The sequence below is a fragment of the Chiloscyllium plagiosum genome, unplaced genomic scaffold (assembly GCF_037043375.1).
Source record: "Chiloscyllium plagiosum isolate Xiang-an unplaced genomic scaffold, Cpla_swu_hap1 HiC_scaffold_27, whole genome shotgun sequence".
NCBI classification, from domain to species: domain Eukaryota; kingdom Metazoa; phylum Chordata; class Chondrichthyes; order Orectolobiformes; family Hemiscylliidae; genus Chiloscyllium; species Chiloscyllium plagiosum.
Genome location: NW_028270165.1, coordinates 52,073,467 through 52,091,770, shown reverse-complemented (window position 1 = coordinate 52,091,770; position 18,304 = coordinate 52,073,467).

The window sequence follows — 18,304 nt, the reverse complement described above, 5'->3', positions numbered from 1 at the left end:
TTTGCCCTTACTGGGAGCAGAAGAAGTTACAATGAAATATTTGATTTGTGAGAGAGCAACTGAGTGAGCGTGGACATTTGGGATTTTGGTGGAAAGTGGGAATTCATTGCACTGTGGGGATCAAGCCCTCCTTATCCAGTCATTTCAGCTGGTGGATGAGACTCGGCAGTTCATGCAGGCAGTCAATCCAGATAATATTTTATAAATTCCTGCTTTGGAAATAGAAACAGTCTGACTCACGACTGAGATACAGGCAAACTCTGACCTCATACCTTTAGTGCATTGTCTGAGCTGAGCTGCCACCTTTTGTTGTAAAGCCTTATGTTATCTTGAGAGGGTGCCTTACAGGAAGTTCTGGGAATTACATATTAATGATACCTGCAATCCATTCTAAAAGATGAAAGACTTAACAATCCGGATTTTTTCAATATATCATTTCAGTGGCAGGCCACAAATGTCTTTCCATAAATTCTGTGCCTTATGGTCTTATTCTCCACAACCACCTGATGATGGAGCAGTGCTCCGAACGCTGGTCCTTCCAAATAAACCTGTTGGACTATAACGCGCGTTTGTGTGATTTTTAACTTTGTCCAGGTTAGGGTGGATTGACCGTGCTAAATTATGCATAGTGCCCAGGGATGTGCAGGTGAGGGTGGATTGGCCGTGTTAAAGTACCCATCGTGCCCAAGGAGGTGCAGATTTGTGTGGGTTAGCCATGCTAACTTATACATAGTGTCCAGGGATGTGCAAGGTAGGGTGGATTGGCCAAGGGATATGGGCCAAGTGCTGGCAAATGGGACTAAATTGATTTACAATATCTGGTCAGCATAGACGAATTGGACCAAAAGGTTTGTTACTGTGCGGGAAATCTTAATGCGGTATGGCTTTCTACTAAGGTTTGCCACGTCTCTTCTGTTCAGTTTCTCTCTGGTGTCTGTGTTAATACCTTGATGTGTCTGGTTATTCCTCAAGCTGCATTCCCGATTCATCCTGAATTGACACATTTTGTTTTGCTTCCCAAAATCAGACCTCCTCACTCTCAGTAGTATCCCAATGTTGTGAAAGATGTTAACTTTCAGGTGGAGTTATCCAATATGTAAATCTTGACGTTTTTGCTGTTCTGATCCTGAATCAGCACCTTCAGGAGAATTACTTGGAGCGGAGTGAGAACAGAGGGGGAGAGAGAGAGAGAAGGATGTTGCTTTCAATTTTGTGGAATAACAAAAGAAAAGAATGCTCCATAGCTTGTTCTGAATTTCTACCCTGCATTGACAGTGATGACTTTTGTAATCTGTTTTTCCAGAGTATTTGAAGATCCGAAGACAGAAGTTTCAAAATGAACAGATGAAGGCCTTGTGCCCGAAATGTTCACTCTCCTGCTCCTTGGATGCTGCCTGACCTGCTGTGCTTTTCCAGCGCCGCACTGTTCAACACTGACTCTCCCCCATCTGCGGTCCTCACATTCACGTCAATATCTGACAGTCACTCAATCGATTGGGGCAGCCACGATTTTTTATTACAATTCTGTGAGAAGGAGCAAAGCTTTTTGGTTCCTATTTCAGTACATTTTCATTATCAGTGGGACTGGATGAGAGACCCTACTGTTGCTGCGCACGGAGTGTGGAGCCTGAAACTGTTATACGGCCTGGAAAGAGGGGCAGTACATGCGTTTACTTGTGGCTGAAGCTTCGGACATGGAGAAACCGTGGGAGTGTGGTAACTGTGGGAAAGGCTTCCGTACTCCGTCTGACCTGGAGATTCATCGGCGCATCCAAACCGGGGAGAAGCCGTTCTCCTGTCCCAAGTGCGGGAAGGGCTTTACCCAGGTCTCTGCCCTGCTTAGGCACCAGCGGATCCACACGGGGGAGAGGCCTTTCAGCTGTCCCGAGTGTGGGAAGGCCTTCAGTGATTCATCCTCCCTACTGACCCACCGGCGAGTCCATACGGGAGAGAGGCCGTTCAGCTGCCCCGAGTGCGGGAAGGCCTTCAGCTGTTCCTCCAATTTGCTGGCCCACCAGCAGGTCCACACAGGGAAGAGGCCCTTCTGCTGTCCTGATTGTGGGAAGGCCTTCAGCTATTCCTCCTCCCTGCTGACCCACCGGCGAGTCCATACGGGGGAGAGGCCCTTCAGCTGCACTGAGTGTAGCCTCCCTCAACGGGTGCGTGTTGGGACCATAACCCAGCTGAGAACGCATTCTCTCCTATTCATTCAATGTCGTCTTTAGCAGCTTTCCGGTATAACAGCGCTCTGTTCTGCACCTCGCCTTCTCATCTGCTTCCGAAAAAAAGCTTGGACATAAATATTTCCCAGTGATATACTGGCCCAATGTGCACAGTCGCGTTGATACACTCGTGGAGGTTTGCGTGGTCTTCTCCTGTTCTCTGTATCCTATGTTGAGGAGGGCAATGCTTGTCACTGGCCACTCGGGTGTCAGAGAAAAGTTTCGAAGCAAACTGGTTGAATTATCTGCCAGTGGAGAGAGCCCGGTTCCCAGGGACGGGACAAACAGCAGCAGGGAGACTGAATGAGAAGCAGCTGTTCGGGAAACTCTTTGCCGCTTGCAATTCTCAGAGCAATCTCAAATGTATTTTATACTGAGCAAGTCTCAGGTCGCGCAAGCAGTGTGGGGGGTTGGTAGCGCGCTGGCTCTCTGGCTCGTTGGTCTAGGCGTATGATTCTCGCTTAGGGTCCTTTACTGTTGCGAGAGGTCCCGGGTTCAAATCCCGGACGAGCCCGCGTTTTTTAACTTGACTTGTGCAAAACTGCCTGAATAATTTTCTCAAAAAACGCCTTCGTGAAACGAGGTTGGGCTGTTTGGAGAACGAATGAGGCAGAAGACAGGGAAGTGAAATGGTTGGAGATAGTGTTCAACAGGTTGACGTGAGTGGTGCGGTGTTTGAGGAATGTCAACAATCAAGGTAGATTGGAAAATTGGGACAGCTCTCCTCGGAGAACCGAACTTTTCCAAGTCATGAGGGATCTAGAAACAGGAAATAATGTTGTGAAAATGCTCCCACACCTGAAAGGATCCACAACGATTCGGCAGAATTTTAAAGTCACGAGGAAAAGAAGTAAAAGTGACATTAGGAAGAACGTTTACGTACAGGGAGTGGTTAGGGTTAGTAAGTCCCTGTCTGACACTGACAAAGAGGAAGATTCAATGGACACAAAAGGGAATTCGGTGGTCACGTTCAGATGTGCAGATTTACGCTGAGAAGGCGAGAGAATGAAACGAATAGAGACACACGTTTACTTAAGTGTAGAACCAGCAGAGCGAAGGTGGGCCGCATGGCCTCCGTCTGCGTTGTGACACATGTTGTGATTCAGTGTGAAATCACAGTTCGACCAACAGAATGTGGGCATTTAGAAATAAGTTTATATTTACACAGCCTCCATACGTCCGCTAAACAGCATATTACACGACCGCAGTGGAGGTCTTTGACATCAGGCTCGAACGTGCCTGCCGCGTGCCAGACGAAAACCTGAAGTGTTCTGTGGAAGGGGCGGCGCGTGTGGCAGCAGAGTGGCGCAGCGGGAGCGTGCTGGGCCCATAACCCAGAGGTCGATGGATCGAAACCATCCTCTGCTATTATTCAATGTCTCCTCGAGCTGCTTTTCTGAAGATCGGTGCTCTCTTCTGCAAGCTGCCTTTGCATCTACTTAATGGCATTTAGCATATCGATGCACTCGCCAAATCCACTCAATTCAAGTGGCGTGATTTTAGAGGTCTCAATGGTTTTCTGTCCTTCGTCTGTTTCCTCTGAACTGAATCGCAAACCCAGTTCTCTGCGATGCCAATCAGCTGGTAAAGTTGAAACACATGCCTTGTGGTTTCGTCCATTCCTTGCAGTAATTCGCCACCCTGGTTCAGACGAGAATGACAAGCATGTCAGAAACCGCATCACGACTCAGACATAGTCCCCTCCTATTGGGACGGATACCACCGATTATGAATAACCTCAGAGAGAGAGACAAGTGACAGACAGTCGCCGTGGACGCGATGGGCTGAACGGCTTTTGTCTGGGCGAGAATGATGCTACGTGTTTATGCCGTCCCACTGCCTGTCTCTGGGAGAGAGAAGCTGAGGGGGCAAAACTGGTTCATTTTTAACCGTCCCTTCCTTGTTGGACTGCCTGCAGTCCCTCAGCTCAGGGCCGTGGGGATGACTCTCAGTGAGTGAAGGTTTCACTCGGATTCTCTTCATCTGGGACACTTGGGGCTCAGATGTTAACTGCTGCGCAGTCGCAGCAAAGAAAGCAATGCCCACTTTGCAATAGACTTTCCGTCAGATTGCTGCGTGAAGACGATTTCTGAACACCAAGAAGGCTGCACAACAATGTGAATTTACCTGAGCGAAGAGTCCTCTGTGTCCATTTCTTTCTGTCCTGCCAGCACAGCATCTTTCTATCTCTCCGATAACAGACCCTTGCAGAAAGTTCACAATCAAAGTTGTTCATGTTCCCCGCATTAATGTAACCGACACCTCTCACCCCAAGGGTTTCAGAGAAAGAGAGAGAGAGAGCAGAAGAGCGAATGGACTCTACCCGCCCCCCCCACCCTACACCCGTCCCACCCCCCAGAACAACGTGCAAGTAGAAATAAAATGGTTTAATTATCCACAAGTGGAGGTAGTCCAGTTCCTGGGGATGAGAAAAAGTGGCCATTCTGCCCCGGGGACAGAATGACAAGCAGATGTTCTGGAAACGCTTTGCTGCTTGCAATTGTTGGAGCAATGTGGAATGTAGTTCACACTGAGCAAGTTTCAGCTGGCTCAGAGTCTCCGATGTACATTGCTGTGTTTGCCGCCAGCTCAGAGAGAGAACAATAGGAAGGACGTAGGAGTGAATAACGATCCGCGTGAGAGGGCGAATAACTGTTAATGGAGACTGTTAGCGGCTAACAATACGTAGTGTGTCATAGCAGACGAGGTGGTAACAAGGAGTCGTTTGTGTGGTAGGGGTCAAGGACATGGGGGAGTTCAGGCCCTAAAGTTATGGAACTCGATATTGAAGACCGGAGGGCTGTAAGGTCTCCAAGTGGAAAATGAGGTGTTGTTCTTTCATCTGGAGCGAGAACACTGCTGCAAGCCTGAGACAGAGATGTTGGCCAGGGAACAGGGTGATGTGTTAAAGTGGCAGGCAACCGCAAGGTCAGGGCCTTTTTTTCCGCGGGCAGAACCGGGATGTTCTGCGAAGCAGTCACCCAGTTTATGCTTCATGCTACATTGGGGAAATGAGACTGTGAGCAGCGAATGCAGTGGACTAGGTTGTGGCAAAAGTGCTGCTTCACCTGGCAGGTATGTTAGAGCCCTTGGATATTCAGGAGGGAGCAGGTAAATGGGCAGGTGTTACACATTTGGCGGTTGCAGGGGAAAGTGCCTTGGCACTATGGGAGGTGGGTGTGGGGTGTTGCGAGTGAAGGAAGAGTGGAACCGAGGTGGAACCCCTGGGACCATAACCCAGCTGAGAAAGCATTCTCTCCTATTCACTCAAAGTCGTCTTTAGCAGCTTTCCGGTATAACAGCGCTCTGTTCTGCACCTCGCCTTCTCATCTGCTGCCGAAAATAGCTTGGACATAAATATTTCCCAGTGATATACTGGCCCAATGTGCACAGTCGCGTTGATACACTCGTGGAGGTTTGCGTGGTCTTCTCCTGTTCTCTGTATCCTATGTTGAGGAGGGCAATGCTTGTCACTGGCCACTCGGGTGTCAGAGAAAAGTTTCGAAACAAAATGGTTGAATTATCTGCCAGTGGAGAGAGCCCGGTTCCTGGGGATGAGGCAAACAGCAGCAGGGAGACTGAATGAGAAGCAGCTGTTCGGGAAACTCTTTGCCGCTTGCAATTCTCAGAGCAATCTCAAATGTATTTTATACTGAGCAAGTCTCAGGTCGCGCAAGCAGTGTGGGGGGTTGGTAGCGGGGCGGCTCTCTGGCTCGTTGGTTTAGGCGTATGATTCTCGCTGAGGATCCTTTATAGTGCCGAATTGCGAGAGATCCCGGGTTCAAATCCCGGACGAGCCCGCGTTTTTTAACTTGACTTGTGCAAAACTGCCTGATTAATTTTCTCATAAAACATCTTCGTGAAACGAGGTTGGGCTGTCTGGAGTACGAATGAGGCGGACAACAGGGAAGTGAAATGGTTGGAGATAGTGTTCAACAGGTTGACGTGAGTGGTGCTGTGTTTGAGGAATGTCAGCAATCAAGGGAGATTGGAAAATTGGGACAGCTCTCCTCGGAGAACCAACTTTTCCAAGTCATGAGGGACCTAGAAACAGGAAATAATGTTGTGAAAATGTTCCCACACCTGAAAGGATCCACAACGATTCGGCAAGTGGAAAATGAGTTGTTGTTCTTTCATCTGGAGCTCGAACACTGCTCCAAGCCTGAGACAGAGATGTTGGCCAGTGAACAGGGTGATGTGTTAAAGTGGCAGGCAACCGCAAGGTCAGGGCCTTTTTAGTGAAACTGACACCTCTCAGCCAAGGGATTCAGAGAGATGGAGACAGCAGAAGAGCAAAAGTGCTAGATCACTTTTCCACAAAAACATCTTCTTTAAACGAGATCGGACTGCCAGAAGAAGGGGATGGGGCTGAGCTACCATTGCAGCGAACACAGCGAAGGGAAACACTTGTTCAAAGTTAGAACAAGTATTGCAGATTGTTTGCCCACACAATCCGAGTCTGAATGAATCCTCCAGCTGCGTTTTTGCTCAAATCTGAGAGTGAAATTTCAGGAAGCGGGGAATTGCTGTGATTGGAGACAGCGCTGAACAGGTTGTCGTGAATTGTGCCGTGTATGAGGAATGTCAGTAATGAAGGCAGATTGGAAAGTTGGGACAGCTCTCCTTGGAGAACAGAAATTTGAAATCTGGCCCAGTTGACGTTTTCCAAGACACGAGGGGTCTAGACAGAGAAAATAATATAGTGAAAATGGTACCACGCCTGAAAGGATCGCTAACAATTAGGCAGAGTCTTGAGGAAAGGAAGTAAAAATAACATTATGAAGAACGTTTTCGTGCAGAGAGTGGTTAGGGTCAGATTTACACAGTTGCGCTGGCACCCTTGTGGAGCTCTGAGTTGTCCCGTCCTGTTCTGTCGCTGTGTTCTGATCTCAAGTGTGAAACCTCTTCCCTCAGATGGTAATGAACTGGTGAAGTTGAAACACATGACTTGCTGTTTTTGTCAATTTCCTGCGGTAAAGAAACAGACGCCCGTGTAACAAAAGACTTTCTGCAGGATTCTGTGTCAAGGCAAATTCTGAACACCAAATTGGCTGCACAAGAAGGCACTCATATCAATTTACCTGAGGGAAGAGTCTCCGGTGTCCGTTTCTGTCTGTCCCGATAGCACATCACCTTGCCATTTCTCCGATAACAGACCTTTGGAACAAGTTCAAAGTTGCCATTTGATGCATTCGTGTCAATGACGTCTCCTACCCCAAGTGATAGTGAGAGAGAGCAGAAGAGCGAATGGGCTCTGCCTTCCACCAGCACAGCTTGCAAGTAGAAACAAACTGGTTCAATTATCCGCTAGTGGAGAGAGCCCGGTCCCTGGGGACGGGACAAACAGCAGTGTTCTGGGAGCAGGAGACAGACTGAGAAGCAGATGTTCTTGAAACTCGTTCCGGCTTGAAATTCTGGGAGCAATGTACAATGTATTTCGTACTGAGCAAGTCTCAGCTGCTTCTGGAGCTGGCTGCGTCCATGGTATGTAGCTCGTTGGTCTCAGGGTATGAACAGGTTGGCGTGAATGGTGCCGTGCCTGAGGAGTGTCAGTTCTGAAGGTCGATTGGAAAGTTGGGACAGTTCTCCTTGGACCTGTAGTTGCTGTGGAGGAGGATCATAAGACACAGAATATACAATAAAAGATTATAGTGTCATGTAACATAAATGATATATTGAAGAAACCTAGATTGCTGTTGAGTCTTTCATCTTTTAAAACGGGTTGTAGATTTCGGTTCATTAATCTGTAAATCCCAGAACTTTTTAAAAATCACATTCTCCAGGTAACTTAAGGTTCTATAAAAGGAGGTGACACCTCAGGTCAGACAATGCATGAAAGCTGTGAGGGTAGGGTCTATCTGTATCCTAATCTTGAGTGAGACTGGTTCTATTTCCAAATATATAATTCTGCAAACGCAGATTCACCCCAAAGACTTCTATATGTGAGTGCATGCATGAGAGAGAGCGTGTGTGTGCGTGTGCATGCTGGGTACAGTGTGTGTGTGATGGAGTATAAGCATGTGAGATGGTGTATGCGTAGGGTTGAGTGTGGGGATGTATTACTGTGTGTCAGAGAGAGAGCATGTCTATCAGAGAGGGTCTGCACGAGCGTGTGAGTATGTAAGAGAGTGTGCTTGTGTGTGTGAGAGTGTATTGTGTAGCTGGGTCTCCTGTAGTGTGATGTGAACCCAGGGTCTCGGCTGAGGCCATTATCATGTGTTCTAAACTTGGCTATCAGCCTCTGCTCGGCCACGAGATCAAAGAGGGCTGAGGCACGAGAAAGGACGGGCGGGGACACTGGTGGTGGTGGAGAAGGGAGAGAAATGGAGAGGAGACAGAGGTTGGGGAGTAGAGAATGACTGGGGTTCAGAGGGTTGGGGAGAGAATCGGGGTGCAGTGTGAAGAAGGGAGAAAGGGCGGGGGCAGTGGGTGGGGAGAAAATGGACAAGGGGCAGAATGGGAAGCGAAAGACAGCACAAATCCCACCTTCCCCAGGACTGGTGTCAGTGTCCCACGAACTTGAACCCACTCGTCCCACAGCAGATTTGGGGCAACTATTTCTCAATATACGCATGGCTAAGGCATATCATCCCTGCAGGCCATTCACACCAACCTTCCCAACAGCATCCCACCCAGACACACTCGATTACGCTACAGCCCTGCAGTTCCCCATGGCTATTTTCTGATGAAGGGTTTTGCCCGAAACGTCGATTCTCCTGCTCCTCAGATGCTGCCTGACCTGCTGTGCTTTTCCAGCACACACTCTCGACCCTAATTTCCAGCATCTGCAGTCCTCACTTTCGCCCTGTAAGGGGTGAATGTTATATTCCGAGTCTTTTAAATCTTTTTAAAATCTTTTCCCCTCACCCTAAACCTATAGCCTGTAGTTTTGCAATACCTCTACCCTGGGGAAACGACAGAAACGTTGAGCAGCCAGACAAAATGCAAAAGTAATACCATGTCCAGGCACAGGGGAAAAACATTTCGACAAAATTTGCTTTGATATTTTTCTCTCGTATTCGCATTTGGACACTTAAAATTTGTCATGATGTGGAGGTGCCCGTGTTGGACTGGGGTGTACGAAGTTAAAAATCACACAACACCAGGTTACAGTCCAATAGGCTTGTTTGGAAGCACTAGCTTTCGGAGCGCCGCTCCTTCATCAGGCGGTTGTGGAGTATACGATCATAAATTCTGTGTCTTACGATCTTATACTCCACAACCACCTGATGGAGGAGCAGCGCTGTGAAAGCTAGTGCTTCCAAATAAGTCTGTTGGACTATAACCAGGTGTTTTGTGATTTTTAACTTTAAAATTTGTAACAAATTCCTGCACACTGAGCATGCTCCGCGGTGTCAGCAAGCACTGCGCATGACCGCCAGTGTCAGCAAAGCACTGCGCATATTCCTTGGTGCCCGCAGAAACTGCGCATCAGCTCCTTTCCATGGACCAATGGAGAACCTTGGAGGACCGGAAGGAGACTGGTCCTCCTGCCAACCAGAGCCGGCCATTGTCGAAATGTGGAGGTTGGACCGTGAGCTCTGAAGCTGCTGCTGCTCCTTTCTCTGTGAACTTCACCCCAGACTGTAACTTCCTTCCTCTGTCTAACTTTTGTGAGTACAACAGTCTGTTTCTCACCACTTTTTCCATTTTTTGTTTCATTCTGGGGTTCAATTGTTAACTTGCATCAACTGAAAGGAAAGAGTGAATCGGGGGGCGGCGGTGGGACAGACTCTGGAAAAGTTGATCCAGGTCTGTGTCTCAGTTTGCAAACACATGGCAAATGCAGTGACACAATCTATAGCCTTTGATGTTTAAAAAAAACGCAGACAGGAGGCGCATTGTTTAAGTGGTGATATGTTGAGATGTGATGAAAGTGAGATGATGGAGATCAGAGTTGAATATTGTGGCGCTGAAAAAGCACAGCAGGTTAGGCAGCAACTGAGGAGGAGGAGAGTCAATGTTTTGGGCATGAGCCCTTCATCAGGAATGATGTATGGATAGACAAAGGGGCCTCAGCGTCCTTCTACACCAGTCACTGCCAGTTGTCAGACAGGAGCAGCAAGCAATCAGCAAGGCAAGTGGTATATTAGCAAGAGTAGCTTCGAAATCCTCATTTCCCCTTCCCCCACCTCATCCTAGTTTCTAACCTCCAGCAACACTGTCCCCTTGACTTGTCCGACCTGCCTAGCTCCTTTTCCACCTATCCACTCCACCCTCTCCTCCCTGACCTATCACCTTCATCTCCTCCCCCACTCACCTATTGTACTCTATGCTACTTTCTCCCCACCCCCACCCTCCTCTAGCTTATCTCTCCACGCTTCAGGCTCTCTGCCTTTATTCCTGATGAAGGGCATTTGCCCGAAATGTCGATTTCGAAGCTCCTCGGACGCTGCCTGAACTGCTGTGCTCTTCCAGCACCACTGATCCAGAATCTGGTTTCCAGCATCTGCAGTCATTGTTTTTACCCTATTAGCAAGAGAAGTTGAGTTCAGAAGTGGGGATGTCTTCCTGCAGTTAGGTCAATCATTGAATGTATTCAAGGCTGAGTTCATTTGACTTTGAAGAACAAAGAAGTGGGGGAAGGTAAGAAAATGGTTTTAAGACCAGTATAGAACAGTTACAGTCATACAGCACAGAAATAGACCAGAAAGTCCAACTAGTCCATGCTGACTGTGTTCTGAAACTAAACTAGTCCCACCTGCCAGTGTTTGGCCCAGACTCTCTGAACCTTTCCTATTACAATTGCAACATTTAAGAGGCATTTGGATGGGTATATGAATAGGAAGGGTTTGGAGGGATATGGGCCAGGTGCTGGCAGGTGGGACTAGTTTGGTTTGGGATATTTGGTCAGCATGGACGGGTTGGACGAAGGCTCTGTTTCCATGCTGTACATCTCTATGTACTTATCCAAATGTCTTTTAAACACTGTAACTGTACCTGCATCCATCACCTCCTCTGGACATTAATACCACATGAGAACTACTCTGTCTTAAAATAAAAAGGTGCCCCTCATGTCTTTTTAAAATATTTCTCCTCTCATCTTCAATGTTTGCTCCCTAACCTTGAAACACCCATCCCAGGGAACGAATACCTGCTGTTCACCTCATCGATACCCCTGAAGATTTTGTAATCCTCTCTAAGGTCATCTCTCAACCTCCGATGCTGCAATGAAAAAAATCCCACCCTGTCCACCTAAATGCCGGTATATTTATATCCAGTTATGAACTGTTCAATGTTGGTGCCAACTGGAAAGACCAAATGACCTATTCCTGCTCCAAATTCTCTCACTCTGTGTCCAGGACAGCAAGAGACCATATGACATAGGTGCAGAAATTAGGCCATTCAGCCCATCAGATCTACTCCACCATTCAATGACAACTGATACGTTTCTCAACCCCAGTTTGAAATTTTGATTTTGGAAAGGCAGATCAGGGAAGGATCTGCAAAGTTAATGGGGAGTGTTGTTGACCAAAGATACCTTGGAGTGCCGGTTCATAGTTTCTTGAAAGTGGAGTCACAGGTAGACAGGACAGTGAAGGGGGTGTTTGGTATGCTTTCCTTTATAGGTCAGTGCATTTCAGTACAGATGTTGGGAGGTCATGTTGCCCCTGTACTGGACATTGATTCAGCCACTTTTGGAATACTGCATTCAGTTCTGGTTACCCTGCTACAGGAAAAGTGTTGTGAACCTTTAAAAGGGTCTGGTAAAGATTTACAAGGTTGGAGGTTTGAGCTATAGGGAGAGGCTGAATAGGCCGGAGCTGTTTTCCCTGGAGCATTGAAGGCTGAGGGGTGGCTTTATAGAAGTTCATATGGAACATGGATAGGGTGAATAGCCAAAAACATTTCCACATAATAGGGAAGTCCAAAACTAGAGGGCATAGATTTGAGGTGAGAGGGGAAAGATTTAAATGGAACCATATGGACAACGTTCTCACACAGAGAGTGATGCAAGCATGGAATGAGCTGCCAGAGGACGTGGTGGAGGCTGGTATAATTACAGCATTTTTAATGGCATCTGGTAACAGGCTGAATTGAGAGGGATATAGGCTAAGTGCTGACAAATGTGACTATGTTAATTTGGGATATCTGGTCAGCACAGACAATTTGGACTGAAGGAAAGCAGAAGTATTGTTGTGAAGATTGGACTTTCAGAGCAGCTTCCAAAGATATTTTGTCCTTACGCTGGGAGGAGAGCTATAATGAAATCTTTCATTTGAGAGACGGCAACTGAGGAAGTCAGGACATCCAGGATTTTGACGGAATGTGGGAATTTGTTGCAATGTGGGGTTGAAGTGTTTTAAGTAAAGTGTGGGAAGCCTAGTGAAGGGTTTCGGTGGGTTTTTGTTTTAAACTGCTCATTTCTTTCAGCCCCCAACAATGTACTTCCAATGCTGTGCATCAGAAGGAGCGGAGAATCAGTAACTGGTATCATCAGAAGCCTTACGGTTTTCAGTACTGCAGGTATTGCATTGTTGCATCAGCATTGTAAAGGTTATCGGCAGCAGTGGGAGGTGTGGGCTGTATTCACTGGAAGCGATGAAGCAGTTAGATAACACACATATGAGAGGGCAGGGTGGGACTTGTCTTTCAATTTGCAGAAGTTGGGAGGTTCTGGGAGTTGTGGTTCTGGGCAAACACAACTGCAGTAAATCATAGAAGCCCTACAGTGTGGAAGGAGGCCATTCAACCCATCAAGTCCACACTGACCCATCGAACAGCTTGCCACCCAGACTCACCCTATCTCGTCGTTTCTGCTGGTGGGTTAGACTTGGTAACAAAATTAGGGGTCGGTTTAAGGCAGAGGAGGAGGGACTACATTTCCTGGAGAGTGGTGAATCTATGGAATTCTTTGCCCAAGGAAGCAATAGAAGCAGGCATATTCAAGACACAGTTCGATGGGATTTTGGATTGTAGGTGAATTTATGGTAGTCAGGATAATGCAGGTAAGAGAAGCTGAGATGATGGATGGAATCAGCCATAATCTTAAAGAATGGCGGAGTAGGCTCGATGGGCCAAATGGCCTCTTTCTGCACTGCAGGGATTTTATGATTGCTTCATATGGTGTATATCTGATATTCGCTGTTGTACAAGCTGCATGGCTATGATTTTTCACCTTCTAATATAGTAATGGAATTACATCCTGTATTTCTTGTCTTCATTTTTATTTTAACAGGTCAGCAGGAAATCTTTCAGCAACTTTACTGGCTTTCTTTCCTGAGGCAGCCTTGACATTTCATTTTCATCTCCTTCATTCAGCTCCATTTCCAGCACCTTTGTAGGAAGGTTGTTCCAGGTCATTGTCACCTAAATGAAGTTTTCCTCTTTATATACTTAATGCTATCTGGCTGAATGAGGGTTTTCAGGTTTTTGTGTCATGAATAATATATGATCAACAGGTATCTGGCAATCTAAGGAATTGTCACCGATGTTATCTTCATTTGACTGTACTGACCGTGACTTATTTCGTGATTTTATTTGCAGGAAGACATGGGGCAAGAAATCTGAAACCAAAAGATACATCAGCTTCTGACAGAGCCACTTGATTCATTGGGACTTGAATATCAGCAGCCATTCCAGTCGAGAAGAAATGTTTGCTTCTGTATGCTTGGACACTGGTGTGACAGGAAGAATACTGATACACCCGAATGAGGCAGATTCAGTGCGGTGACCGTGAAAAGTACAGGACTTCACACCATTTACTCAGCTTGGAGGATCAAAGAGACCATTCACTTGCTCTCTGTGCGGGAAGGGCTTCACCCGCTCCTCCCACCTACAGAGACATCAGTGAGTTCACCTACCATCACAGGGGAATTGAAGGAGCTTCGGCCGAGTGCCACTCTCGATTGCATTAATAACCCAGTTCTGGGGACTCCCGGGTTTGAATCTCACTATAGCAGATGGCGGATTTGGAGTTCAGTCAGAAATCTGGAGTTCAGAATCTCATTATGAAACCATTTTCGGGGAACAAACACCCCAATCTGATTCACTCATGCTTTCGGGGAGGAACCTGCCTTTGTGGGAAAGGATTCACTCAGTCGTCCCAGCTGCATCCTTTCCCTGGTCTGGCCTATTTGTGACTCTAGACCACAACAGTGTGGTTGATTCTTGACAGCCCATCTGCAAATGCGCGGGGGGAATCTTACTTGCATACAGGCTATGGGTTGCAATTGCTGAGTGAAGCAATACTTCCTCCAGGCTAAGGCTGCACCAAGGATCGAATTACAAAGGGACAACTCAGCTGACCAATAGAGAAGAAAGTGGGATGCAGGGGAGTGTGTGTATGTGTGTGTTTAAAACAAAACGCTACTTTTTGTGCATCTGAAGCTGCAACAAAGTTGGGTCCCAACAAAAGTTACCTGAACTTACCGTCGGACTCAGACATTGAAGGCTATGAGATCCAACAGGTTTTTCTTTTAAAGCTGCTAATTTCTTTCAATCTCCGGCGCAAGGTTTCCAATGTCTTATATCAGAAGGAGCAGTCAATGTGTAGCTCCTATTATTAGAATTGTACATTTTTCAGGACTGATGGTTCATTGTTTCCTCAGCATTGTAAAGTTTACTGGCAGCAGTGGGAGGGGTGGGCTGTTTTCACTGGAAACATAGTTAAAAATCCAGTTATAGTCCAACAGGTTTATTTGGAAGTACTAGCTTTCGGAGTGTTGCTCCTTCATCAGGTAGCTGTGCAGCAGGATCATAAGACACAGAATTTGTAGCAAAATGATACATTGAACAAATCTTGAGTGCTTTTAAGTGTTTCATCTTTAGAATGGGTTGCAAGTTTCAGTTCATTAGTATATAAATCCCAAAACTTCTTTTAAGTCACAGTCTCGAGATAACTTCAGGTTTTACAAAGAGGTGCCATCTCAGCTCAGACAATGCATGAAAGATGTGAGGTTCGAGTCTGTCTTGAGTCAAAGTAGGAATTTATAAAATATTACATGGATTGACTGTCTGCAGATTGTGCACTTTTTGAGCAAAATAAAATGTATCTACAAACATAATTCTGCAAATGCAAATTCACCCCATAGTCTTATCTATGTGTGCATGCATGCGAGTGAGTGAGTGTGTGCATACACGTGAGTCTGGCTGAGAGAGTGTGTGTTTGCGTGTGTGCATGCTTGGTAAAGTGAGAGTGTGCAGGAGTATAAGTCTGTGAGAGGATGTGTGGGTGGGTACATGTGTGTGCATCTGTGAGAGCGCGTATATCTGAGAGAGTGCCTGCGTGAGGATGTGACAATGTATGGCTGTGTGTGAGAGACAGAGAGACAGAATGTGTACAGTGTAATGGGGTCACCTGTAATGTTACATGAACCCAAGATCCTAGTGGAGGCCATCCTCATGGGTTCCAAACTTGGCTATCAGTCTCTACCCGGCCACGAGAAATGATTGAGCAGTTACACAATAGACACTGGAGAGGGCAGGGTGAGACTTGTCTTTCAATTTGCAAAAGGTGGAAGGCTCTGGATGATGTGATCCAGGGCAACCACAACTTGGAGGACCTTCGGCTCAGAGAGGTGGAGCTGGAAGCCAGGCTGCAGACACACTGGGAGGGCAAGGCGGAAAGTTAATCAGATGTTTTTTATTCCGGGAGATGGTCTTTCCCTCCGTACAGAGCCTTCTGATGGGGTCAGTGGACAGGGTCAGGAGGGTGTGAGCCCGGGTCAGGCAGGTAAAGGGGATCTGTGAGAGGGCTGGGGGGGGGGGGATCTAACTGTGGGGTGGTGGGAGTAAGAACAACGTTAGGGAGGGGGAGATAAGGGACAGAATAGTGATGGGGATTGCCTCCGTTCTCTGCAGTTGGCAGCAGAAGCACAGATGGCATCAGAATCTGGTGCCAGGATACAGGAACCGCTGTGCTCTGGGCTGGAGAAGTGGGAAAGGGAGGCGCAATGGGTGTGGTCCAACGATGTCAGCAGGACACAGCCTCTGCTGAAGGCGCATGAGAAGTTAAAAGCTGCAAAGACAAAGCAGAACCTCAAAGCACTGGGTGGGATGGTGGCTCAGTGGTTTGCAATGCTGCTTAATAACGCCAGGAGCCTGGGTTTGATTCCACCCTTGGGTGACTGTCTGTGTGAAGTTGGCATGTTCACTCCCCCTTGTGTCTGTGTTGGTTACCTCTGGGTGTTCTGGCTTCCTCCCACAGTCCAAAGATCTGCACTTTAGGTTGGATCGGCTGTGCGAAAGTGTGCAGGAGAGCTTGCATCTTTTAGGATAACCATGTTAGTTTCGGTTCCTTCATTTGTAAATCCCAGAATTCTTTTAAATTTTCATTCTCAAGATAGCTTTTAACAATAAGTGTCATCTCAGCTCAGATAATGCATTGAAGGTGAGACATAAAGTCTGTGTCCCAATGTTAGGTCAGACTGATTCTATTTCTAAAGCGGGAGCTACAGAATCTTACATGGATTTATGCAATTTTTGAGTAATTCGGAATAGAATGGACTTCTGCAAGGAAGTGTACAAACAACTGACCAGGAACACGACAGGCAACTACCAGCTGATCTGACCAAAGAGCACAACCGTGAATTGACAGCATTCATCAAGACTTCTGATCCAATCCTTCCAGAAGTTCAGCATCCACGGACTAGTTGAATCCGTGGACATGTCAGTACTCTACACCAGCATTCCTCACGATGATGGTATCACGGTAACAGCCTCAGTACTCAATACCAACAACTGCCAATCTCTGAGCACTGTCCTACAACTCATCCGCTTCATCCTTGACCAAAACATTTTCACCTTTGTCAACCAGTTCTTCATCCAGACCCATGGAACAGCCATGGGGACCAAATATGCACCCCAGTATGCCAACATTTTCACGCAGAGGTTCGAACAAGGCTTTTTTTCCTGCACAGGACCTCCAACCAACACTATACATCAGATATATTGATGACATTTCTTCCTGTGGACCCATGGTGAGGAGTCACTGAAACAATGATACTGCGATATTAACAAGTTTCATCCCACTATCATATTCACCACACTCTTTAGTATCTGTCTCATTTTTGAACACATGCAGCTCTATCAAGGATGGATATCTCAGCACTTCTCTGTACCGCAAACCCATGGATAACCTGACAGTGCTATACTTCTCTCGTGAAACATATTAAAACAGCCACCCCCTCTGGATAAGCCCTTCGCATACATTGGATCTGTTCAGGTGAGGAGGAACATGACAGACACATGGAAGTATACAAGCATGCTCTCATAAGAACGGGGTACAATGTTCAACTCATCAACAGCCAGTTCCAATGTGTCACAGCAAGAAACTGTAATGACTTCCTTTGGGAGACAGACATGAGCTGCAACCAAAACTGTGTCCTTTGTTGTCCAATACTTCTCAGGAGCCGAAACACTATGCAATGTTCTTCACAGCCTGCAGCACATTATTGATGAGGATGAGCACCTCACCAAGACCTTCCCCACGCCTCCACTTCCCACCTTCAAACAACCGCCAAACTTTAAACAAATAATTGTTCGCAGCAAACTGCCTGGCCTTCAGCACAACACGATACAACTCTGTCATGGCAGATAATGAAAGACGTATCAGAATGTTGACACGATTACCACCATTACACGTGGGGACACCACCCACCATGAGTGCAGCAAGTACTCATGTGACTCAGCCAACATTGTTTATCTCATATGCTGCAGGCAATGATGCCCTGAGTCTTGGTATATTGGTGAGACCGAGCAGAGGCTACAGCAACAGATGAATAGACACTGCACAACAATCACCAGCCAGGAGTGTTCCCTCCCAGTCGGGGAACAGTACAGCGGTCTGGGGCATTCAGCCTTGGACCTTCGGGTGACTATCCTTCAAGGTAGACTTCAGGACAGGCAACAACGGAAAGTGGCTGGGCAGAGGCTGATAGCCAAATTCAATACCCATTGAGACTGCCTCAACCGGGACCTTGGGTTCATGTCACACTACACTGTACATTCTCTCTCTCTCTCATACACACACATACATGCATTCACACACACCCTCTCGCAGACTTATACTCCATGATACACTCTTGCTCTCTCTCACACACACACACCCTCTCAGACTTATTCCCCATTACACTCTCTCT